The sequence below is a fragment of the Schistocerca serialis genome, chromosome 1 (assembly GCF_023864345.2).
Source record: "Schistocerca serialis cubense isolate TAMUIC-IGC-003099 chromosome 1, iqSchSeri2.2, whole genome shotgun sequence".
Classification (NCBI taxonomy): Eukaryota; Metazoa; Arthropoda; class Insecta; order Orthoptera; family Acrididae; genus Schistocerca; species Schistocerca serialis.
In genome coordinates, this window is record NC_064638.1 from 474,523,347 (window position 1) to 474,548,700 (window position 25,354).

The 25,354-nt window shown below is 40.8% G+C and overlaps 1 protein-coding gene and 1 non-coding gene across 2 annotated transcripts in view; both read left to right on the top strand.

The window, feature by feature from the left end:
• The window catches only part of LOC126457718 (uncharacterized), a 173,686-nt gene that overhangs the window by 123,015 nt on the left and 25,317 nt on the right, over nt 1-25,354 (top strand). The window lies entirely within an intron of this gene.
• Nucleotides 18,565-18,639, top strand: Trnas-cga (transfer RNA serine (anticodon CGA)). Its single transcript has one exon. It is a non-coding gene; the product is annotated as a tRNA-Ser (tRNA).

Consider the following 25,354-nt stretch of genomic DNA (forward strand, 5'->3'; position numbering starts at 1 on the left):
GCACAAACAGGCAGCCTGGGTGGCTGACTAGAGGGATAAGAATATCCTGTAGAACAAAGTGGCAATTATATCAAAACGTTAGAAACAGTCAAAATCTAAATGCAGCAGCCCATTACAAACAGTATTGTAAGGCGCTTAAAAATGTTATTAGGAAGGCAAAAAGTATGTGGTATGCAGATAGATAGCTAAGTCTCAGTATAAAATTAAAACCATATGGTCAGTCGTAAAGGAAGTTGCTGGTCTGCAGAGACAGGTCGAGGATATAGAATTAGTGAGTTGTGGGAATGTCCGTGTTACTGATAAGTCGCATATACAGGGTGTTTCAAAAATGACCGGTATATTTGAAACGGTAATAAAAACTAAACGAGCAGCGATAGAAATACACCGTTTGTTGCAATATGCTTGGGACAACAGTACATTTTCAGGCAGACAAACTTTCGAAATTACAGTAGCTACAATTGTCAACAACAGATGGCGCTGCGGTCTGGGAAACTCTATAGTACGATATTTTCCACATATCCACCATGCGTAGCAATAATATGGCGTAGTCTCTGAATGAAATTACCCGAAACCTTTGACAACGTGTCTGGCGGAATGGCTTCACATGCAGATGAGATGTACTGCTTCAGCTGTTCAATTGTTTCTGGATTCTGGCGGTACACCTGGTCTTTCAAGTGTCCCCACAGAAAGAAGTCACAGGGGTTCATGTCTGGTGAATAGGGAGGCCAATCCACGCCGCCTCCTGTATGTTTCGGATAGCCCAAAGCAATCACACGATCATCGAAATATTCATTCAGGAAATTAAAGACGTCGGCCGTGCGATGTGGCCGGGCACCATCTTGCATAAACCACGAGGTGTTCGCAGTGTCGTCTAAGGCAGTTTGTACCGCCACAAATTCACGAAGAATGTCCAGATAGCGTGATGTAGTAATCGTTTCGGATCTGAAAAATGGGCCAATGATTCCTTTGAAAGAAATGGCGGCCCAGACCAGTACTTTTTGAGGATGCAGGGACGATGGGACTGCAACATGGGGCTTTTCGGTTCCCCATATGCTCCAGTTCTGTTTATTGACGAAGCCGTCCAGGTAAAAATAAGCTTCATCAGTAAACCAAATGCTGCCCACATGCATATCGCCGTCATCAATCCTGTGCAATATATCGTTAGCGAATGTCTCTCGTGCAGCAATGGTAGCGGCGTTGAGGGGTTGCCGCGTTTGAATTTTGTATGGATAGAGGTGTAAACTCTGGCGCATGAGACGATACGTGGACGTTGGCGTCATTTGGACCGCAGCTGCAACACGGCGAACGGAAACCTGAGGCCGCTGTAGGATCACCTGCTGCACTAGCTGCGCGTTGCCCTCTGTGGTTGCCGTACGCAGTTGCCCTACCTTTCCAGCACGTTCATCCGTCACGTTCCCAGTCCGTTGAAATTTTTCAAACACATCCTTTATTGTATCGCTTTTCGGTCCTTTGGTTACATTAAACCTCCGTTGAAAACTTCGTCTTGTTGCAACAACACTGTGTTCTAGGCGGTGGAATTCCAACACCAGAAAAATCCTCTGTTCTAAGGAATAAACCATGTTGTCCACAGCACACTTGCATGTTGTGAACAGCACACGCTTACAGCAGAAAGACGACGTACAGAATGGCGCACCCACAGACTGCGTTATCTTCTATATCTTTCACATCACTTGCAGCGCCATCTGTTGTTGAAAATTGTAACTACTGTAATTTCGAAAGTTTGTCCGCCTGAAAATGTACTGTTGTCCCAAGCATATTGCAACAAACGGTGTATTTCTATCGCTGCTCGTTTAGTTTTTATTGCCGTTTCAAATATACCGGTCATTTTTGAAACACCCTGTATGTACAGCATTTAATAATCACTTTCTGAATATAGCAGGTGAACTAAATAGAAACATAGTCCCAACAGGGAATCATATAGCGCTCTTAGAAAAAAGTGTTCCGAGACTGTTACCTGAAATGCTCCTCCATGATACTGACAAGAGGGAGATTGAGTTAATAATTAAATCACTAAAGACCAAGAACTCTCATAGATATGACGGGGTATCTAGCAGAATACTGAAGTATTGTTCGATGTACGTGAGCCCAGTACTCAGCCATATCTGTAACTTCTCCTTTAGCAGTGGTTGGTTTCCTGACCGATTAAAGTACTCGGTAGTGAAGCCACTTTATAAAAAGGGAGACATTGATAATGTTGACAATTTTAGACCTATTTCTATGCCATCGGTGTTTGCTAAAGTTATCGAGAAGGTTGTATATACAAGGTTACTGGAGCATTTAAATTCACATAATTTGCTGTCAAATGTTCAGTTTGGTTTTAGAAATGGTTTAACAACTGAAAATGCTATATTCTCTTTTCTCTGTGAGGTTTTGGACGGATTAAATAAAAGGTTGCGAACGCTAGGTGTTTTCTTTGATTTAACGAAGGCTTTTGACTGTGTTGACCACAAAATATTACTGCAGAAGTTGGACCATTATGGAGTAAGGGGAGTAGCTTACAATTGGTTCGCCTCTTACTTTAAGAACAGAAAGCAGAGGGTAATTCTCCGCAATATTGAGAGTGGTAGTGATGTTCAGTCCCAATAGGGCACTGTTAAGTGGGGCGTTCCCCAAGGGTCGGTGCTGGGGCCACTGCTGTTTCTTATTTATATAAATGATATGCCTTCTAGTATTACAAGTGATTCAAAAATGTTTCTGTTTGCTGATGACACCACCTTGATAGTGAAGGATCTTGTGTGTAATATTGAAACAGTAACAAATAATGTAGTTCATGAAATAAGTTCGTGGCTTGTGGAAAATAATTTGATGCTAAATCACAGTAAGACTCAGTTTTTACAGTTTCTAACTCACAATTCAACAAGAACCGATATTTTGATCAGACAGAATGGGCATATTATAAGTGAGACGGAACAGTTCAAGTTCCTAGGCGTTAGGATAGATAGTAAGCTGTTGTGGAAAGCCCATGTCCAGGATCTTGTTCAGAAGCTAAATGCTGCTTTATTTACCATTAGAACAGTATCTGAAGTAAGTGACACTTCAACACGAAAAGTAGTCTACTTCACATATTTTCATACGCTTATGTCGTATGGTATTATTTTTTGGGGTAATTCTTCTGATTCAAAAAGGGTGTTTTTGGCTCAAAAACGGGCTGTTCGAGCTATATGTGGTGTAAGTTCGAGAACCTCTTGTCGACCCCTATTCAAAAATCTGTGAATTCTGACATTGCCGTCACAGTATATATTTTCTTTAATGTCGTTTGTTGTTAGCAATATTAGCCTATTCCCAAGAGTTAGCAGCTTTCACTCAGTTAATACTAGTCAGAAATCAAATCTGCATATAGAATGCACTTCCTTGACTCTTGTGCAGAAAGGAGTGCAGCATTCTGCTGCATCCATTTTCCATAAGCTACCACAAGCACTCAAAAATCTTAGCAGTAGCCTAAACTCTTTTAAGTCTAAACTGAAGTGTTTTCTCATGACTCGCTCCTTCTATTCTGTCAAGGAGCTCCTGGAAGAGCTAAAAAATTAAGCAAATTCCAGTGTTACATTGTTGATTTTCTTCATTTAAACTTACGACTTGTCACCTGAATATGTTTTTTTTTTTTATATTTCATTTTATCTGTTTCTAATATCGTGTTATAATTTCATGTATTGACTCGTTCCATGACCATGGATACTTCTCCTTAATTTGGTCCCACGGAACAATAAATAAATAAATAAATAAAATAAATATGTGTAGTTTGGACACCGCAACAGCAAATTCGATAGGTAATCATTCTTGGAAATTACCAAAACTGGAATATTGTCATCGTGATCCACTCGTATTCTACACTGATGAGCCGAAAACATTATGATCGCCTGCTTAACAGCTTGATGGCCCACATTTGGATCGCAGTACACGCGCACCTGCATGACATGGATGTGGCAAGTCCCTGGCAGGTTTCCGAAGGAATATGGCACCTTACGTCTATGCACGGGTGTCGTATTTCCCGCAAATTACGGGCCGCTGGTTTATGGACTCGGATATCGCCCGATATCGTCCCAGATGTGTTCCATCGGGTTCAGATGGGGCGAATTTGGTGACCAAGACATCAACGTGAGTTCACTATTATGCTCCTCAAACCACGATAGCGCGGTTGCAGCACAGTGTGCCAGGGACACCTCTTCTGCTGAAAGATCATCGTCGTCGGGGAAGACATCAAACTTGTAAATCTGCAGGTGGTTCGCAGTAATAAACACGTAATCCATAGCTGTCACCATTCTTCCGATTACTGTACCATTGAAGGCCCAGGTTAATATCCTCCATAGCATCAAATCGCCCTAACCGGCCTGCGTCCAGACGCAATGTATGTTTCGAGCATCCGTTAGCCAAGATGACTACGTATCCGAACTTGATCATTGATCTGGTGTAATACGTATGCAAGCATTGATATCTAATGATTTCGGCGCTACTTCTCCTACTTGGTATCTTAAGATCGTATGTTGTATTCAATGGCACTCCAATCCACTACATTTCGCCTGCTGCTCCGTTCAACAGTGCAGGCTGAGAAACAGCACTCATCACTATTCATCTGACCAGGCGGCACGTTTCCAACGATGCACGACCCAGTCTCGATGATACCGTTCCAGCAGCAATGGCAACCGAGGCTATCGTCGGTTCAACATGAGAACATCTAGGAGTAGTCTCCTACAGAGCTCCATGTTCAGCAGCGTGCGCCGAACTATGCACTCCGAAAAATTTGTACCTGCACCAACTTTGTAACCTGTCGTTACATTTTCAGATCGCCGTCTATCCTCATTTATAGAGTAGGCAAACCTCTGATCTCCACGTCCTGTTATGTGGAGTGGACATAAGGGTTATGACTTTTGTAACCTCATGTCCACGTGTCGTAAATCGATGAATTTTAGTAAGGAGAACGAGAAAGGTACTCATTTATTTTATTTTTGAAAAAAGGTCACTCGCAACCCACAAAAAAAATCACACATTGGCGCCAACTCGTCATTTCAGCGTCCTCCAACCGCTTTACAAATATGCTCGCGACACTAGCAAGCGAACAGCCGACCAGCTCCGCCGTTTCCGAGATACTCTTTCTGAGGCGCTGGTCCATAGAAGTCTGCTCTTTAAAAGACGTTCATGCCGCCCGTATCGTCACTAAAATGTTTCCGCATTTACTCACTTTCCTCATCCGTCACATATCCCTAACACTGCCAGGCGGATTTGAGCCTCACTGTGGACAGACTTTGGCTCTCCACCGTACGTCACAACTCCGGGAGCCTCTGATTGCAGTACGTCAAGACTTGACATCATACAGAAATAACTGTCCGAGATCATGTATATTCCTATATGCCTTTTCTTCCATTCGTAGTTCTGCACCTAATCTGTAGTGTTAAGTTTATTTCACTCCGAACGATCATCATGACTATTGCAATTTCCGTACGGCGTGTGGTGACAACTTAAATGTTTTTAAATTAGGCTTCCTGTGGTTAAAACTAGCGCAAGATTTCTTTCTGAAAAAAAAAAGAACCTGCAGCATCCAATATAACTGCAAGGAAGGGAGATTATCCTTTAAACCTTTAGGCCCTGTGGCTTCTGCCTGAAACGATCTTTTTATTAATGTTTTTGAATTACCAGTGCCTTTTGCATGAAACAATCGACGCTATTGCAAGACCTCTAGTAGTACACTGAGGTACTTCGACGTATGTAATGCATTGCAGCAGTGCTTATAGTGTTCGGAGCATCAGTCGGCACGGAGATTGTGTTGCGTGATTGAAGGAGATATGGACATGCAGATTTTTTTAGAGTGGGCGTATTGAGAGGATTACTGAAAGTGAAATATGTACTGTGTATCAAAGTTATTGTAATACAAATTTGGTTATGTGCTACTGCTTTTATGAGTATTATCGAAATGAAACCTCTGGAACAGAATGTACATGTGACACGAAATTTATTAATTTTTAGCCCCGTTTTTGCTTGTTATTGAGGACTATAATTTGTTTTAGGCGTTACGAGTTCATGTAAGTTTGGAGATACGGCATTTTGTTCAGGAAAATTCGAATTAGCTTTTCATGTAAATAATATGAAAAGGATAACGCCGCATCGAAAATAGCTCATTAGTGATGGATTACAAGGTCGCATTGCGGAAAGACTGGACGAGAAATAGGCTGTGTCTTTTTCTCAGGAACCTACCTAGCATTTACATTTAAGGAACTGGAGGCAACCCATGGTCATAGGGCCACATGATGTCGGCGAAACCAGTTCTTGCTGCCCGCAGTGCCAACATCGTTTCTGTCATGACGCACAGGCCACGTCTACCGGAGACTTTAAGTTTATCGTTTTTTTTGTTTTTTTTTATGTCCTATCATTATGTCGATTTCCCTTGTCATTGTTTTCCATATATTCCTTTCCTCTTAGATTCTGCGGAGATCCTTCTGATTCCTTACCCAGTCAGCCCACCGAATTTTCAGCATTCGTCTGTAGCACCACATCTTAAATGCTACGATTTTTTCTGTTCCGGTTTACCCACAATCCATGTTTCACTACCAAACGTACATTGTCAGAAATTTCTTCCTCAAATTAAGGCCTATGTTTGATACTAGTAGACTTCTCTTGTCCAGGAACGCCTTTTTTGCTAGTACTAGTCTGATTTTGATGTCCTCCTTCCTCCGTCCGTCATTGGTTATATTGTTGCCTAGGTAGTAGAATTCCTTAACTTCATCTATTTCATGATCATCAATCCTGACACTAAGTTTCTCGCTGTTCTCATTTCTGCTGTTCCTCATTACTTTCGTCTTTCTTTCATTTACATTTAATCCATACTCTGTACTCATTTGACTGTTCATTCCATTCAGCAATTCCTTCTTCACTTTCACTGAGGATACCAATGTCATCAACGAATCGTATCATTGATATTCTTTTGCCTTGAATTTTAATCCCACTCCTGACCATTTCTTTTACTTCCCTCATTGCTTCTTCGATATGCAGATTTCACAGTGGAGGTGAAAGACAACATCCCGGTCTTACATCCTTTTTAATCCGAGCGCTTCCCTCTTGGCTCTTGTACGTTTTGTGTATTATCAGTCTCTCCATACAGCTGTTTTCCTCAGATTTTCGAACACATTGCACCATTTTACACTGTCGAACGCTTCTTCCAGGTCGACAGATCCTATGAACGTGTCTTGATTTTTCTTTAGTCTTGCTTCCATTATTAACCGCAACGTCAGAATACCCTCTCAGGCGTCGTTACCTTTCCTAAAGCGAAACTTTTCGTCATCTAACACATCCTCAACTTTCTTTTCCATTCTTCTGCATATAATTCTTGTCAGCAACTTGGATGCATGAGCTGTTAAGCTGATTGTGCCATAATTCCCGCTCTTCTCAACTTTTGCAGACTTCGGAATTGTGTGCATGCTATTTTCCCGAAAGTCAGGCTGTAGGTCGCAATATTCACACATTCTACACACCAACGTTAATAGTCGTTTTGTTGCCACTTCCCCCAATGATTTTAGACATTCCGATGGAATTTTACCTATCCTTTCTACCTTATTTGAACTTAAGTCCTCCAAAGCTCTCTTATATTTTGATTTTCATACTGGATCCCCCATCTCTTCTAAATAGACTCCGGTTTCTTTTTCTATCTCAGCAGACAAATCTTCCCCCTCATAAAGGCCTTCAGTGTACTTTTTCCACCTATTCGCTCTCTCCTCTGCATTTTACAGTGGAATTCCGGTTGCAGTCTTCATGTTACCACCCTTGCTTTTAATTTCACCGAAGGTTTTTTTGACTGTGCTATATGTTGAGTTAGTCCTTCCGACAATCATTTCTTTTTCGATTTCTTCACATTTTAACCTCCCTGTTCTTCCTATGTATTTCATCCCTCAGTGACTTGCATTTTTTTATTCCTGAATTTGGCTGAACACTTTTATTCTTTCTCCTTTCACCAATCAACTGAAATATTTCTTCTGCTGCCCATGGTATCTTCGCAGTTACCTTCTTTGTGCACATGTTTTTCTTTCCAGCTTCTGTGATTGCCCTATTTGGAGATGTCCACTCCTCTTCAATTTTGCTGTCTACTGGGCTACTCCTTATTGCTGTATCTATAGCCTTATAACGTTAGAGGACTTCAAGCGTATCTAATCATTCATTATTACTTCTGTATCCCACTTCTTTGCGTATTGATTCTTCCTGACTAATCTCTTAAACTTCAGCCTACTCTTCATCACTACCGCTTTGTAATCTGAGTCTGTATTTGCTGCTGGGTACATTTTACGATCCAATATTGGATTTTGAAATCTCTGCCTGACCGTGATGCAGTCCAATGAAAGATTTCTCGTATCCCCTGGCCTTGTCAAGTATTGCTCCTACTCCTGTATTCTTGAACAAAGTATTCACTATTGATAATTGATTTTTATTGCAGAACTTAATTAGTCTTTCTCCTCTCTCGTTTCTTCTACGAAACCCATATTCTCCTTTAACCATTTCTTCTATTTACTGCCCTACAGTCGAATTCCAGTCCATCATGACTAGTAGATTTTCGTCTCCCTTTACGTACTGAATTCAGTATGCTTGTGTATTTTCTCTGTTTCTTCATCTTGAGCATGTGACGTCGACGCGTATAAGCGAACTAATGTTGTCGGCGTTGGTTTTCTGTTGATTCTGATGAAAACAACTGTATCACCGAACTGTTCACAGTAACTCACTCTCGGCCCTATCTTGCTATTCATCACGAATCCAATCCCGTTATACCATTTTCAACCGCTGTTGATATTACTGTATACTGATCTGACCAGAAATCCTTTTCTTCTTTCCATTTCACTTCACTGACCCTTAGTATATGTAGACTGAGCTTTTGCATTTCCCTGATCAGATTTTCTAGCTTCCCTACCATGTTCAAGCTTCTGACATTCCACGCTCTGACTCGTAGAACGTTACCCTTTCGTTGGTTATTCAGCCTTTTTCTTATTGTCACTTCCTGCTTGGCAGTCCCCTCCCAGAGATTCGAATGGGGAATTATTCAAGGATCTTTTGCCAATGGAGAGAGCATCATGACACTTTTTCAGTTACAGGCCACATGTTCTGTGGATACACGTTATGTAGGGGCGGCTTCCCACCACAATGACAAGAGAGTGCCCTGAACCTCTGTCTTCCTCTACATTTTTTGCCATCTACAGTTCCATCTGGTATTATGGAAGTTATTTCCTGATATCTTAACAGATGTCTTATCATGCTGTACCTTCTTCGGGTCAGTATTTTCCATACATTCCTTTCCTCGCCGATTCTACAGAGTACCTCCTCATTTCTTACATTATCAGTTGTGACGAAGCATGCCGGGATAATTTTATTCCGCCTCTTGTATTGCCAAGGCAACGGCCTTGCCGCAGTGGATACACCAGTTCCCGTCAGATCTTCGAAGTTAAGCGCTGTCGGGCGTGGCCGGCACTTGGATGGGTGACCATTTTTCGGGGTGCACTCAGCCTCGTGATGCCAACTCAGGAGCTACTCGACCGAATAGTAGCGGCTCTGGTCAAGGAAAACCATCATAACGAGCGAGAGAGCGGTGTGCTGACCACTCACCCCTCCTCTCCACATCCTCAACTGAGGATGACGCGGCGGTCGGATGGTCCCGATCGACCACTTGTGGCCTGAAGACGGAGTGCTCTTGTATTGCCATCTTCCTCCTTAAAATTCTTTTTTCCACTTCTGACTTATTATCATTAACATATTTGAGTATAACCTGCATTTCCATAAAAGAGAAAGGTTAGCCCTCAGTTTTAACGAATATAACACTAGATCTAATTTTGTGCTTAGTTTTATATATGTAATTGATTTTCTAATTTAATTCGACTATTCCTAGTTAGTATCTTTTGTTATAGGGTGAAATCTATAATTGTTTCGTAACTTAAATTCTATTGTTGACATACAAACAAATATAAATTCTATACTAATTATAAACATTTGGAAGACGAACTAATATATTCTTAAAGTATTTGTTTGGCTCTATTCGAAAACATGTTAGCAAAGCCAGCCCTTAATTAATACCAAAGTAATTTCCAGTTTCGTCAAAAGTATTGTGTGCATAACGATATTTGATAATTTCGTTATTTGTTTAAATCATGATATTTGTTAATTTCATGTTTTAAACAAATAATTCGGTCTAACTCTTGTAGTAGAAGAAACTGTTAAAAAGAACCAATTTTTCGATGTATTTCTTTAATTTAATGAGTTAAGTTTAATTGTAATTTCTGTGAATTTAACTTCGAACCATGTGTAGTTTCAGCACCTATTACTGTGAGGCGATATAAGGACCCGATTTTTGGTCCCGGTACTGTCAGTCCATGGCCGAGTTTCAGATGAGAAACCTGTGTTGGTTAGAACAACTACAATGCTTCAACTTAGCTGTGAAATAAGTATTACACAATTAGGCCATGTGTTAAAACAATGACAGTGTCTGCTCCATAAGTACCTTTCTATTCTTCAAGAACTGTGAACTTTATGTTAGGTTTTTACTGCTCATAGATGTTCAACAGGAAACTATTGTAGCACTATTTGGATGTTCGCCTGAAAACTAGTAATGAGGCTTATCGAAAATTAAATAATAGTGCACTGGCCATGTTAAATGTGTATCCGAGGGGTTGTGACAAATGAAAGTTAACAACTGTGAAATTCAAATGTCTACCTGTTGGCTACATCATTTACAGTAGACAGTACTCCACTTCCACCCTCTATTATTTCAGCTAGTACGTCGACACCAGGAGCAACAAACGAAGAAACAAAGAAGGCGAACCGCTAAAGTTGTTGCCCTGATGTGAGGAATATTGTACGTGACCACAATAAAATAGGACTTGAAAACTTTGAACAGTGATCAACGGTGTTTTACAGATCAGTGGTGCAACAGCTGATCAACGCATGGGTTTCATGTCCACAGTATAACAGCAACAAATCAAGTGCGGGGTTGTACATTCTGAATTGAATTCATTATGTGGTGATAATGCTTACCCCACAAAGAGGAAAGGTAAACTGAAAATGAAAGGTGTCAGCATATGTGGAGGATAATTAACATCTGAAGTAATCAGCTCATGGGTGTAGCAGCAGCTACAATATGCAGTATAAACCATCTTAAATAATAGGTATTAATATTATTTGTGGTATAATAGAAGTGATTGTGTTCAGTGCAATCAGTGTATCGGGATAACTACCTACCCATAGAAGTGTGACATGGTACATCCTTTTCCAACATTAAGGAATTCCAACTATAAACATAGTTGCCTGGAGTAATGTGTGTGGAAACAGTAAGCAAGAATCGTATGTACGTCGCCCTTCTGGCTAGAATATTAAGCAATTAGATGGAATACAGTGAAATACAGTTTTTCAGAGTGATACTTTTGTCTGAGCTGTAATGAGACCTAAGTTTGCCTTAGCATAAGGATATGTTACTGTGGAGTGTTTTTCAGTAGAATCAATTTTGCATTAGATAAGCAGAGCAGGCGTTTATTTATTAGATAATGAAGCAATTATGAAATAATAAAACAATGAATAATGTTAGGTTATTAATGGTTAGGGAGCCAGTCTTTGCAGTAGGGGTATTTTTTGAGAATGCACGCCACTAGTTAATGAAGTAATAAAGGTAAGTAAAACAATGGAGCTGACAGACATGATTAACGCAAAAGTTAACTACGTGCAAACAAATGTGGTGTAACTGTACTGAGATCTCTTTGTGAACTAGGCAACTTTGGGTACTGTGTATATTGTGCAATACATGACACTGCACCTGGGAATGAGAGCTTAACAGCAATATTTTAGTGAGGTACAAGTTGTATAATGCTGCATCATTGGATCTGTAGGTGATCTGAAAAACTTATATTTGTGTTCTGAGGAATTATGAGTTGAAAGTGGTAATACTGTGATGAAGAAAAGTAATTTTGCTTGATAACTGATAACTGTAGTGCTAGACTGATGTGAATATTTCTGACAGGTCAACAATTTGGTACCATTTTTTGGTTTTGTAAGGATTTAATTTTCTGGTTGAATGAGAGTAGTGCTCAGAGTTGAGTAGAGAAGTAGGGCTATGATTTGGAACAACTTCCATCCATTTAATTTTGATATGAGTAGTAATTAAGTTTTATAATGGTGAGTCTATTCTCTTTTCATTACATAATGATTAGTAAATCGATGCTACTGCACGTCTTGAGTTTTTGCTATTTTGCAAATGGGAAAGAAACAAAATTCTTTCAAGTTTAACCAGTTATGACTTAAAGCAATGTTTTGTAGTGTAATGTGCACTTGATTTTAAATTTTCACTAGTCCACACCATTTGTACTACAGTAGATTTTAGTGCTAATTATTGCAATGTTATGAGAACTATGTAATGCGTTTATTTATGATGTAATGACTATTATTTCCCATTATTGTTAAACATTTTTTCTTAGATGTAAGTTAGAAGTAAAAGTAAATGTACTAAAGTATGATATTTTGTGTAATTTTTTTCATGCACTATGGCAGAGGAGAACCACCTCAAGGGAACTGATAGCAGTGTATTTCCTAACTAACCGCCTCTTGGATCTGTTGAAGGTGTGAACAACTTGGTGAGAAAGTGTGTTAAAGCTCATTAAACGAGTGAAAGTGCTTGTGAAGACTACTAGAGGTTGAACAAGTGAAATTTTCTGTCTAAAATTCTGTCTGTCTAAAGTGAACTGCAATGCACAGTGTAATTTAACTTTTTGCAATCTATGATTATTTAACTTTTTAAAGCAAGACAGCACTTGTACAAAGTGTTATGTATCTTTGAATATAATCCTTGTTTATCCAAAAAGGACATCACTTATGATGAAGATGCCTAATTTTTATTAAAAGTATAACTTGCAGATATTTGTGCAAATGTACAATACACAGTATGTAAATATTTTGTATCAGGATTTTCGTATGGCCAATACATATAAGTTGGAATTTGAAAAACGTATGTACGGTAGTTTTGATAAGATTTCGTATGTAATATTTCTCTGTGTGTAGATTTTAACCTACTCGCTGGTGTCACTTGTGGTCATTGATTGTCCAGCTAACATATGCGAGTATAATCTGCATTTCCATAAAAGAAAAAGGTTGGCCCTCAGTTTTAAAGAATATAACACTAGATCTAATTTTGTGCTTAGTTTTATGTATGAAACTGATTTTCTACTTTATTTCGACAATTTCTAGTTAGTACCTTTTTTTATAGGGTGAAATCAGTAATTGTTTTGTAACTTAAATTCTATTGTAAACACATAAACAAATATAAATTCTATACTAATTATAAACATTTGGAAGACGAACTAATAGTATTCTTAAAGTATTTGTTTGACTCTATTCGAAAACATGTTAGCAAAGGCAGCCCTTAATTAATTCAAAAGTAATTTCCAGTTTCGTCAAAAGTATTGTGTGCATAACGATATTTGTTAATTTTATGATTTAAACAAATAATTCAGCGTAACTCTTGTAGTAGAAGAAACTGTTAAAGAGAACCAATTTTTCGATGTATTCCTTTAATTTAATGAGTTAAGTTTAACTGTAATTTCTGTGAATTTAACTTCGAACCATGTGTAGTTTCAGCACCTATTACTGTGAGGCAATATAAGGACCCAATTTTTGGTCCCGGTACAGTCAGTCCATGGCCGAGTTTCAGATGAGAAACCTGTGTTGGTTAGAACAACTACAATGCTTCAACTTAGCTGTGAAATAAGTATTACACAATTAGGCCATGTGTTAAAACAATGACAGTGTCTGCTCCATAAGTACCTTTCTATTCTTCAAGAACTGTGAACTTGGTAGTTAGGTTTCTACTGCTCGCTGATGTTCAACAGGAAACTGTTGTAGCGGTATGTGGATGTTCGCCTGAAAACTAGTAATGAGGCTTATGAAAATTAAATAATAGTGCACTGGCTTTATTAAATACATATATTGGGGGTTGTGAAATGTGAAAGTAAACAACCGTGAAACGCAAATGTGTAACTGTTGGCTGCAACATTTGCAGTAGGCAGTACTGCACTTCCACCCTCTATTTTTTCAGCCAGTACTTCGACACCAGGGGCACCAAAGAAGAAATAAAGAAGGTAAAACACTATACAGTCCACCTAATTTTCATCATTCTTCTGCAGCATCATGTGTCAAATCTTACATTCCCTTTTATTCGTGTTTTTCCACACAACCATACAATGCTGTGCTCCACACATTGATGTTATTGTGGTCTTCACTCCAGAGGCTGGTTTTATGCAGCTCTCCACGCTACTGTGCAAGTCTCTTAATCTCCGTGTAACTACTGCAATCTGCTTACGGTATTCATCTCTTGGCCTCCTTCTATGATTGTTACACACCACGTTTCCCTCCACTGATAAGTTGGTGATCCCTTGATGCCTCAGAATATGTTCTACCAACCGATCTCTACCTTTAGTCAGGTTGTATAACAAACCACTCTTCTCCCCATTTCTATTCAGTACTGCTCATTAGTTACGTGATCTATCCATCTAATCTTCAGCATTCCTCTGTAGCACCACGTTTCGAAAGCTTCAATTCTCTTCTTGTCTAAGCTGTTTATCGTCCATGTTTCACTACTGTGCATGGCTAGACTCCGTTTAATATTTTCAGAGAGGACTTCTTGACATTAAATCGACACTTGTGTTAACAAATTCCTCTTCTTCAGAAACGCTTTTCTTGCCACTGCCAGTCTGCATTCTATATCCTCCCTACTTCGAAAATCATCAGTTATTTTGCTTTCCAAGTAGCAAAACTCATTTACTACTTTAAGTGTCTCGCTTCCTACTCTAATTCCCTCAGCATCACCTGATTTTATTCGACTGTACTCCACTATCCTCGTTTTGCTTTTGTTGACGTTCATCTTATATTCTCCTTTCAAGATATTGTCCATTTCGTTCACCTGCCCTTCCAAGCGCTTTGCTGTCTCTGTCGGTATTACAATCTCATCGGCAAATCTCAAAGTTTCTGTTTTTCTCCCTGGACGTTAATTCCTACACCAAATTTTTCTTTTGTTTCCTTTATTGCTTGCTCAGTATACGGATTGAATAACATCGGGGATAGGCTACAATCCTGTCGCACTCCCTTTGCATGCACTGCTTTCCGTTCGTGCCCCTCGTCTCTTATAACTGCCATCTGGTTTCTGTACAAATTATAAATAACCTTTCGCTCCCTGTATTTTATCCCTGCCACCCTTAGAATTTGAAAGATGGTATTCAAGTCAATATTGTCATATGCTCCAAACGTACATTCTCAAAAATATCTTCCTCGAATTGAAGCCTATGTTTTATACTGGCAGACTTCTCTTGTCCAGGAAAGTCCTCTTGGAAAAATGTGCTAATCTGCTTTTTATGTCCGCCTTGCTATGTCCATCATGGGTTATTTTGCAGCCTAGGTAGCAGATTTCCGTAAATTCATCTACTTCATGATCCACTATTCTCACATTAAGTTTCTCGCTGTTCTCAATTCTGGCACTTCTCGTTACTTTCGTTTTTCTTCGATTTACTCTTAATCCGCATTCTGTGCACGTCAAACAGTTCATTCCATTCAACAGACCCTGAATTCTTCTTCATTTTCACTGAGGATAGCAATGTCATCAGCGAACCTTAGCTATAATTTCTTTTCACTTTGACTTATAATCCCTGTCTTGATATTCTAGTTTATTTCCGGCATTACTTCTTGGATGTATAGATTGAACAGTAGGGGTGAAAACTATGTCCCAGCTTTACACTCTTTTTAATCTTTCTTGGTTTCCCACAATTGTTTTTTTCTCTTGGTTCTTGTACGTATTGCGTATTAGCCTACTAGCCGTCTCTCTCTACAGCTTTCCCCTATTTTTCTCAATATTTCAAATGTTTTGCGCCATTTTACATTAAAATCTATTCGCAACTGCGAATATGCGTAACCATTAGCTGTATAATGGAATGACAAGGAAAATTTTGTACTCGAACGGGACTCGAACCAGGATTTCCCACTCATCGCGAGCGGTCGCTTTACCATTAGGCTATCCGAGTACGACTCACGACCATATCCAAACTTCCATATGTCATCAGCCATGTATCTTCAGAGTGCACTCGTATATCTATTATGTGTATTCACGTACAGGGGATACTTTTTAATTGAAAGTCGCTTGCCCGTTCCGGTGGACAAATACGATACTGCAATCTGAAGAAATTTTGCATAGTATTTCAGAACAACGCGGGCACTACAAGATCATGTCGTCCCATTTTACATTGCTGAATGCTTATTCCAGGTCGACAAATCGTGTTAAAGTGTCTTGCTTTTCTTCAGACTTGCTTCCATTATCAATCGCAACGTCAGTACTGCCTCTCTGGTGCTTTTATCTTTTCTAAACCCAAACTAATCGTCACATCCTCAAATTTCTTTTCCACTGTATATTATTTTTGTTAGCAGCTTGGCTGCATGACCTGTTAACTGACTGTGCGATGAATGTCACACTTGTCGGCTCTTGCTATCTTCGGAATTGTGTGAATGATGCTTTCCGAAAGTTTGATGGTATATCGCCAGTCTCATACATTACCACAAAAATGTGAATAGTCGTTTAGTTGCCATTTCCCTAATGATTTTAGGAATGTTATCCATGCCTTCTCACTTATTTAATCTTAAGTGATCTGCAACTTTTTTAATTTCTTATACTGTATGCTCTAATCTGTGTGGTGTCACCGCCAGACACCACACTTCCTAGATGGTAGCCTTTAAATCGGCCGCGGTCCGTTAGTATACCTCGGACCCGCGTGTCGCCACTATCAATGATTGCAGACCGAGCGCCGCCACACGGCAGGTCTAGAGAGATTTCCTAGCACTCGCCCCAGTTGTACAGCCGACTTTGCTAGCGATGGTTCACTGACAAATTACGCTCTCATTTGCCGAGACGATAGTTAGCATAGCCTTCAGCTACGTCATTTGCTACGACCTAGCAAGGCGCCATTACCAGTTACTATTGATGCTGTAAAACATGTACCGTCAAGAGCGATGTTCACCATTTATGGATTAAAGTTAAGTATTCCACAGCTACGTCCTTTTTTGCTAGTCTAATTCCTTGACCTGTTCCAGACCTCACGCCAGCCTGCGTGAGCTAAAACGCGTGCCTTTCGGCTTCCTCTCATAGTGGGTTGGCTGTCTTGCCAATCCACAACAATCTGTTCCTTGTCGACTCCTGTTTATTCTTCTGTCACGTCACCAGACAAGTTATTCCTCTCATAGAGGTCTTCAGTGTATTTTTTCCATCTGTCCGTTCTCTCCTCTGCATTTAACAGTGAAATTCCCGTTGCACTCTTAATGTTACGGCCTTGCTTTCAATTTTACCGAAGGTTGTTTTGACTTTTCATACGCTGAGTCGTCCTTCGGACAATCATTTCATGTTCGGTTTCTTCACATTTTTCATGCAGCCATTCTGGTGGACCTTCCCTACAGTTCCCATTTATTCCGTTACTAAGTGTCTTGTATTTCTGTGTCGCCGAATTTCCTGAACGTTTCTGTGCTTCCTTGTTTCGCCAATGAGTTCAAGTATTTCTTGTTACCCTTGGTATATTCGCAGTTGCCTTCCTTGTGCCTATAGTTTTCTTTCCAACTTCTGTAATTGTCCTTTTGAAGATGCCCATTCCTCTTCAACTGAATTACCCACTGAGCTAGTCATTATTGCAATATCTATAGCCTTAAAGAAGTTCAAGCGTATCTCTTCATTCGTTAGTACTTCCGTATCCTACTTCTTTGCCTATTGATCCTTCCTGACTAGTCTGGTCAACTTCAGCCTTTTCTTCATAATTACAAAAATGTGATCTGAGTCTACATATATTTTTTACTGGATACACCTTACAATCCAATATCTGACTTCAAAATCTCTGCCTGACCGTGATGCAATCCAACGAAAGTCTTCTAGTGTCCTCCGGCCTTGTCAAGTACACCTACTACTCTTGTGATTCTTGAATAGAGTATTCGCCATTACTATCTGAGTTTTACTGCAGAACTCAGTTAGTCTTTCTCCTCTCTCGTTTCTACTAGGAAGCCCATATTCTCCCTTAAACCGTTCCTCTATTTACTGCCCTACAACCGCATTCCAGTCTCCCTTTTTGTTTTTGGTCATCAGTCTACTGACTGAAACTTCCTGGCAGATAAAAACTGTGTGCCCGACCGAGACTCGAACTCGGGACCTTTGCCTTTCGCGGGCAAGTGCTCTACCAACTGAGCTACGGAAGCACGACTCACGCCCGGTACTCACAGCTTTACTTCTGCCAGTACCTCGTCTCCTACCTTCCAAACTTTGCAGAAGCTCTCCCGAGTTCGAGTCTCGGTCGGGCACACAGTTTTAATCTGCCAGGAAGTTTCATATCAGCGCACACTCCGCTGCAGAGTGAAAATCTCATTCTGGAAACATCCCCCAGGCTGTGGCTAAGCCATGTCTCCGCAATATCCTTTCTTTCAGGAGTGCTAGTTCTGCAAGGTTCGCAGGAGAGCTTCTGCAAAGTTTGGAAGGTAGGAGACGCGGTACTGGCAGAAGTAAAGCTGTGAGTACCGGGCGTGAGTCGTGCTTCGGTAGCTCAGTTGGTAGAGCACTTGCCCGCGAAAGGCAATGGTCCCGAGTTCGAGTCTCGGTCGGGCGCACAGTTTTAATCTGCCAGGAAGTTTCATATCAGCGCACACTCCGCTGCAGAGTGAAAATCTCATTCCAGTCTACTGACTGGTTTGATGCGGCCCGCCACGAATTCCTTTCCTGTGCTAACCTCTTCATCTCAGAGTACCACTTGCAACCTACGTCCTCAATTATTTGCTTGACGTATTCCAATCTCGGTCTTCCTCTACAGTTTTTGCCCTCTACAGCTCCCTCTATACCAAGGAAGTCATTCCCTCATGTCTTAGCAGATGTCCTATCATCCTGTCCCTTCTCCTTATCAGTGTTTTCCACATATTCCTTTCCTCTCCGATTCTGCGTAGAACCTCCTCATTCCTTACCTTATCAGTCCACCTAATTTTCAACATTCGTCTATAGCACCACATCTCAAATTCTTCGATTCTCTTCTGTTCCGGTTTTCCCACAGTCCATGTTTCACTACCATACAATGCTGTACTCCAGACGTACATCCTCAGAAATTTCTTCCTCAAATTAAGGCCGGTATTTGATATTAGTAGACTTCTCTTGGCCAGAAATGCCTTTTTGCCATAGCGAGTCTGCTTTTGATGTCCTCCTTGCTCCGTCCGTCATTGGTTATTTTGCTGCCTAGGTAGCAGAATTCCTTAACTTCATTGACTTCGTGACCATCAATCCTGATATTAACTTTCTCGCTGTTCTCATTTCTACTACTTCTCATTAACTTCGTCTTTCTCTGATTTACTCTCAAACCATACTGTGTACTCATTAGACTGTTCATTCCATTCAGCAGATCATTTAATTCTTCTTCACTTTCACTCAGGATAGCAATGTCATCAGCGAATCGCATCATTGATATCCTTTCATCTTGTATTTTAATTCCACTCCTGAACCTTTCTTTTATTTCCATCATTGCTTCCTCAATGTACAGATTGAAGAGTAGGGCGAAAGGCTACAGCCTTGTCTTACACCCTTCTTAATACGAGCACTTCGTTCTTGATCGTCCACTCTTATTATTCCCTCTTGGTTGTTGTACATATTGTATATGACCCGTCTCTCCCTTTTGACTTTTTTCAGAATCTCGAACAGCTTGCACCATTTTATATTGTTGAACGCTTTTTCCAGGTCGACAAATCCTACGAAAGTGTCTTGATTTTTCTTTAGCCTTGCTTCCATTATTAGCCGTAACGTCAGAATTGCCTCTCTCGTCCCTTTACTTTTCCTAAAGCCAAACTGATCGTCACCGAGCGCATTATCAGTTTTCTTTTCCATTCTTCTGTATATTATTCTTGTAAGCAGCTTCGATGCATGAGCTGTTAAGCTGATTGTGCGATAATTCTCGCACTTGTCAGCTCTTGCTGTCTTCGGAATTGTGTGGATGATGCTTTTCCGAAAGTCAGATGGTATGTCGCCAGACTGATTTATTCTACACACCAACGTGAATAGTCGTTTGTTGCCACTTCCCCCAATGATTTTAGAAATTCTGATGGAATGTTATCTATCCCTCGTGCCTTATTTGACCGTAAGTCCTCCAAAGCTCTTTTAAATTCCGAGTCTAATACTGGATCCCCTATCTCTTCTAAATCGACTCCAGTTTCTTATTCTATCACATCAGACAAATCTTCACCCTCATAGAGGCTTTCAATGTATTCTTTCCACCTATCTGCTCTCTCCTCTGCATTTAACAGTGGAATTCCCGTTGCACTCTTAATGTTACCACCGTTGCTTTTAATGTCACCAAAGGTTGTTTTGACTTTCCTGTATGCTGAGTCTGTCCTTCCGACAATCATATCTTTTTCGATGTCTTCACATTTTTCCTGCAGCCATTTCGTCTTAGCTTCCCTGCACTTCCTATTTATTTCATTCCTCAGCGACTTGTATTTCTGTATTCCTGATTTTCCCGGAACATGTTTGTACTTCCTCCTTTCATCAATCAACTGAAGTATTTCTTCTGTTACCCATGGTTTCTTCGCAGCTACCTTCTTTGTACCTATGTTTTCCTTCCCAACTTCTGTGATGGCCCTTTTTAGAGATGTCCATTCCTCTTCAACTGTACTGCCTACTGCGCTATTCCTTATTGCTGTATCTATAGCGTTAGAGAACTTCAAACGTATCTTGTCATTCCTTAGTACTTCCGTATCCCACTTCTTTGCATATTGATTCTTCCTGACTAATGTCTTGAACTTCAGCCTACTCTTCATCACTACTATATTGTGATCTGAGTCTATATCTGCTCCTGGGTACGCCTTACAATCCAGTATCTGATTTCGGAATCTCTGTCTGACCATGATGTAATCTAATTGAAATCTTCCCGTATCTCCCGGCCTTTTCCAAGTATACCTCCTCCTCTTGTGATTCTTGAACAGGGTATTCGCTATTACTAGCTGAAACTTGTTACAGAACTCAATTAGTCTTTCTCCTATTTCATTCCTTGTCCCAAGCCCATATTCTCCTGTAACCTTTTCTTCTACTCCTTCCCCTACAACCGCATTCCAGTCGCCCATGACTATGAGATTTTCGTCTCCCTTTACATACTGCATTACCCTTTCAATATCCTCATACACTTTCTCTATCTGTTCATCTTCAGCTTGCGACGTCGGCATGTATACCTGAACTATCGTTGTCGGTGTTGGTCTGCTGTCGATTCTGATTAGAACAACCCGGTCACTGAACTGTTCACAGTAACACACCCTCTGCCCTACCTTCCTATTCATAACGAATCCTACACCTGTTATACCATTTTCTGCTGCTGTTGATATTACCCGATACTCATTTGACCAGAAATCCTTGTCTTCCTTCCACTTCACTTCACTGACCCCTACTATATCTAGATTGAGCCTTTGCATTTCGCTTTTCAGATTTTCTAGTTTCCCTACCACGTTCAAGCTTCTGACATTCCACGCCCCGACTCGTAGAACGTTATGCTTTCGTTGATTATTCAATCTTTTTCTCATGGTAACCTCCCCCTTGGCAGTCCCCTCCCGGAGATCCGAGTGGGGGACTATTCCGGAATCTTTTGCCAATGGAGAGATCATCATGACACTTCTTCAATTACAGGCCACATGTCCTGTGGATACACGTTACGTGTCTTTAATGAAGTGGTTTCCATAGTCCCCTATGACTACTAAATTATCGTCTCCCTTTATGTACTGAATTACCCATTCAGTTTCGTCGTATATTTTCTCTGTCTCTTCATCCTCAACTAGTGACGTCAACATGTATAAGCGAACTATTGCTGTCGGTGTTGGTTTTCTGTCGACTCTGATGACAAGAACTGTTTCACCGAACTGTTCACTGTACCTCACTCTCCGCTCTACCTTGGAATTCATAATGAATCCTACTCCCGTTGTACGATTTCTTGCTGATGTTGATTTTACTCTATACTCGTCTGGCCAGAGTTCCATATCTTTTTTCCATTTCACAACACTGACCCCTCCCAACCTATATCTAGAATGAACCTGTGAATTTCCCTTTTCAAATATTCTAGTTTCTCTACTACGTCAAACTGCTCCCAGAGATCCGAGGGGGGGACTACATCTACATCTACATCCACATGATTATTCTGCAATTCACATTTAAATGCTTGGCAGAGGGTTCATTGAACCACAATCATACTATCTCTCTACCATTCCACCCCCGAACTGCGCGCGGGAAAAACGAACACCTAAACCTTTCTGTTCGAGCTGTGATTTCTCTTGTTTTATTTTGATGATCATTCCTACCTATGCAGGTTGGGCTCAACAAAATATTTTCGCACTCGGAAGAGAAAGTTGGTGACTTAAATTTCGTAAATAGATGTCGCCGCGACGAAAAACGTCTTTGCTTTAATGACTTCCGTCCCAACTCGCGTATCATATCTGCCACACTCTCTCCCCTATTACGTGATAATACAAAACGAGCTGCCCTCTTTTGCACCCTTTCGATGTCTTCCGTCAATCCCACCTGGTAAGGATCCCACACCGCGCAGCAGTATTCTAACAGAGGACGAACGAGTGTAGTGTAAGCTGTCTCTTTAGTGGACATGTTGCATCTTCTAAGTGACCTGCCAATAAAACGCAACCTTTGGCTCGCCTTCCCCACAATATTATCTATGTGGTCTTTCCAACTGAAATTGTTCGTAATTTTAACACCCAGGTACTTAGTTGAATTGACAGCCTCGAGAATTGTACTATTTATCGAGTAATCGAATTCCAACGGATTTCTTTTGGCACTCATGTGGATCACCTCACACTTTTCGTTATTTAGCGTCAATGCCACCTGCCACACCATACAGCAATCTTTTCTAAATCGCTTTGCAACTGTTACTGGTCTTCGGATGACCTTACTAGACGGTAAATTACAGCATCATCTGCGAACAACCTAAGAGAATTGCTCAGATTGTCACCCAGGTCATTTATATAGATCAGGAACAGCAGAGGTCCCAGGACGCTTCCCTGGGGAACACTTGATATCACGTCAGTTTTACTCGATGATTTTCCGTCTATTACTACGAACTGCGATTTTCCTGACAAGAAACACGAATCCAGTCGCTCCAGTAGCACAACTGAGACAATACCCCATAGGCCCGCAGCTTGATTAGAAGTGTCTTGTAAGGAACGGTGTCAAAAGCTTTCCGGAAATCTAGAAATACGGAGTCAACTTGAGGTCCCCTGTCGATAGCGGCCATTTCTTCGTGCGAATAAAGAGCTAGCTGCGTTGCATAAGAACGATGTTTTCGGAAACCATGCTGATTACGTATCAATAGATCGTTCCCGTCGAGGTGATTTATAATCTTTGAATACAGTACATGCTCCAAAACCCTGCTGCAAACCGACGTCAATGATATAGGTCTGTAGTTCGATGGATTACTCCTACTACCCTTCTTAAACACTGGTGCGACCTGCGCAATTTTCCAATCTGTAGGTACAGATCTAACGGTGAGCGAGCGGTTGTATATGATTGCTAAGTAGGGAGCTATTGTATCGGCGTAATCTGAAAGGAACCTAATCGGTATACAATCTGGACCTGAAGACTTGCCCGTATCAAGCGATATGAGTTGCTTCGCAACCCCTAAGGTATCTACTTCTAAGAAACTCATGCTAGCAGCTGTTCGTGTTTCAAATTCTGGAATATTCCATTCGTCTTCCCTGGTGAAGGAATTTCGGAAAACTGCGTTCAATAACTCCGCTTTAGCGGCACAGTCGTCGGTAACAGTACCATCGGCACTGCGCAGCGAAGATACTGACTGCGTCTTGCCGCTTGTGTACTTTACATACGACTAGTCCGGAATATTTTGCCAATGGAGAGACCATCATGACACTTTTGCAGTTACAGGCCACAAGTTCTGCGGATACACATTGTAAGTTTTTGGTGCAGTGGTTTCCATTGCATTGTATTTCTTCATGTCGTTGATCACTGCTGATTCTTCCGCTCTTTAGATGCAGTTCCCCACCACAAGGGCAAGAGAGTGTCCTAAACTACTATCCGCTTCTCCGCCCTCTTTGAGAAACTCTTTGGTAGAACGGGGGTGACTTCTGATGTCAGAAGCCTTCGGCCGCATTTGCTCATAATTTTTATTTAAAATTGAGGCACTGGCGCTGTTCGAAGCGAGGACCGCTAGCTAACCAAAGGCGCTACCGCTGGACAACGGAAGTATTCCTCCTGGCAACATCCAAATATCAGCATTGTCAGAGCACGGCGCAGCGGTCGGTCGGTCGGTCAGTGCTGATTGGGCCGTCTAGACCAGACGTTGAAGATTTGCTTTTTGCTTTAATCTTCTTGAATATTTAGAACATGTCTTACCAACAATTGTTTTGAGCCTTCCTTGACGATTAAAACTTGTAAGTGGGCTGCTTCTGTGTTGGCAGCGCTGTGTAGCGCTAAGCATTGCATCTCTGACTGCGCTTTCTTTGTAAGAGACTCTGTGGCTGGTTGGACTCGTTGTTGGAAGTTAATCGCCAGTAGTGATGGGCAGTTGGAAGTTAGTCGCCAGCAGTGATAGAAGTACTGTTGGGCAGTTGGAGGTGAACAGCCAGCAGTGATGGATGTTAAATGTGAGAAGTTAGCATTGGTGGAGGGTAGGGGTCTGAAGTGTTAGCGTAGGCTAACGATCTGGAAGTATCCGACTTGGAGATTGAAAATTAATCATGATTATATATCTTTGTACTGGACGTCAATGACGATTTATATTCGTGTTTGAACTGGATGTAACATTGTTAAGGTAATAAAATACATTATTTGGTTTGCAACAAAATCTTTCCTTTGCTAAGCACATGCCTATTAGTAGTTAGTGGGTTTAGTAGTTAGAATCTTTTATTTAGCTGGCAGCATTGACATTCGCTGTATTGCAGTAGTTGGCGTAACGAAAGATTTTTGTGAAGTGCTTAATGAAATGTATAGGTTACTGTTAAGATTTCATGGCCATTCTTTTGTATTAAGTATTTGAAGTCAGGTTGTAAATTTTATTGAGCAGTCAGACTAGTTACTCCAGCATATAGTGGGTCAGTGTTGACATGATAAGAAAAAGTAAAGAGAACGTTGGCTCATTGCGTTCAGTTTTACTGAGCTGTTTCAGAATCAAATAAGGTAGAAGTTTGATCTTCTCAGTCATTCAGCAATTTAAGTACAGATTCACATATATAAATAAAGAAGTTTCAAACTGTGCGCCAGCCGAGACTTGCCCATGAAAGGGATCTTTGCCTTCGCGGGACAGTACTCTGCCGATTGAGGTGGTAGGGTGCCTTTCGCGGGACA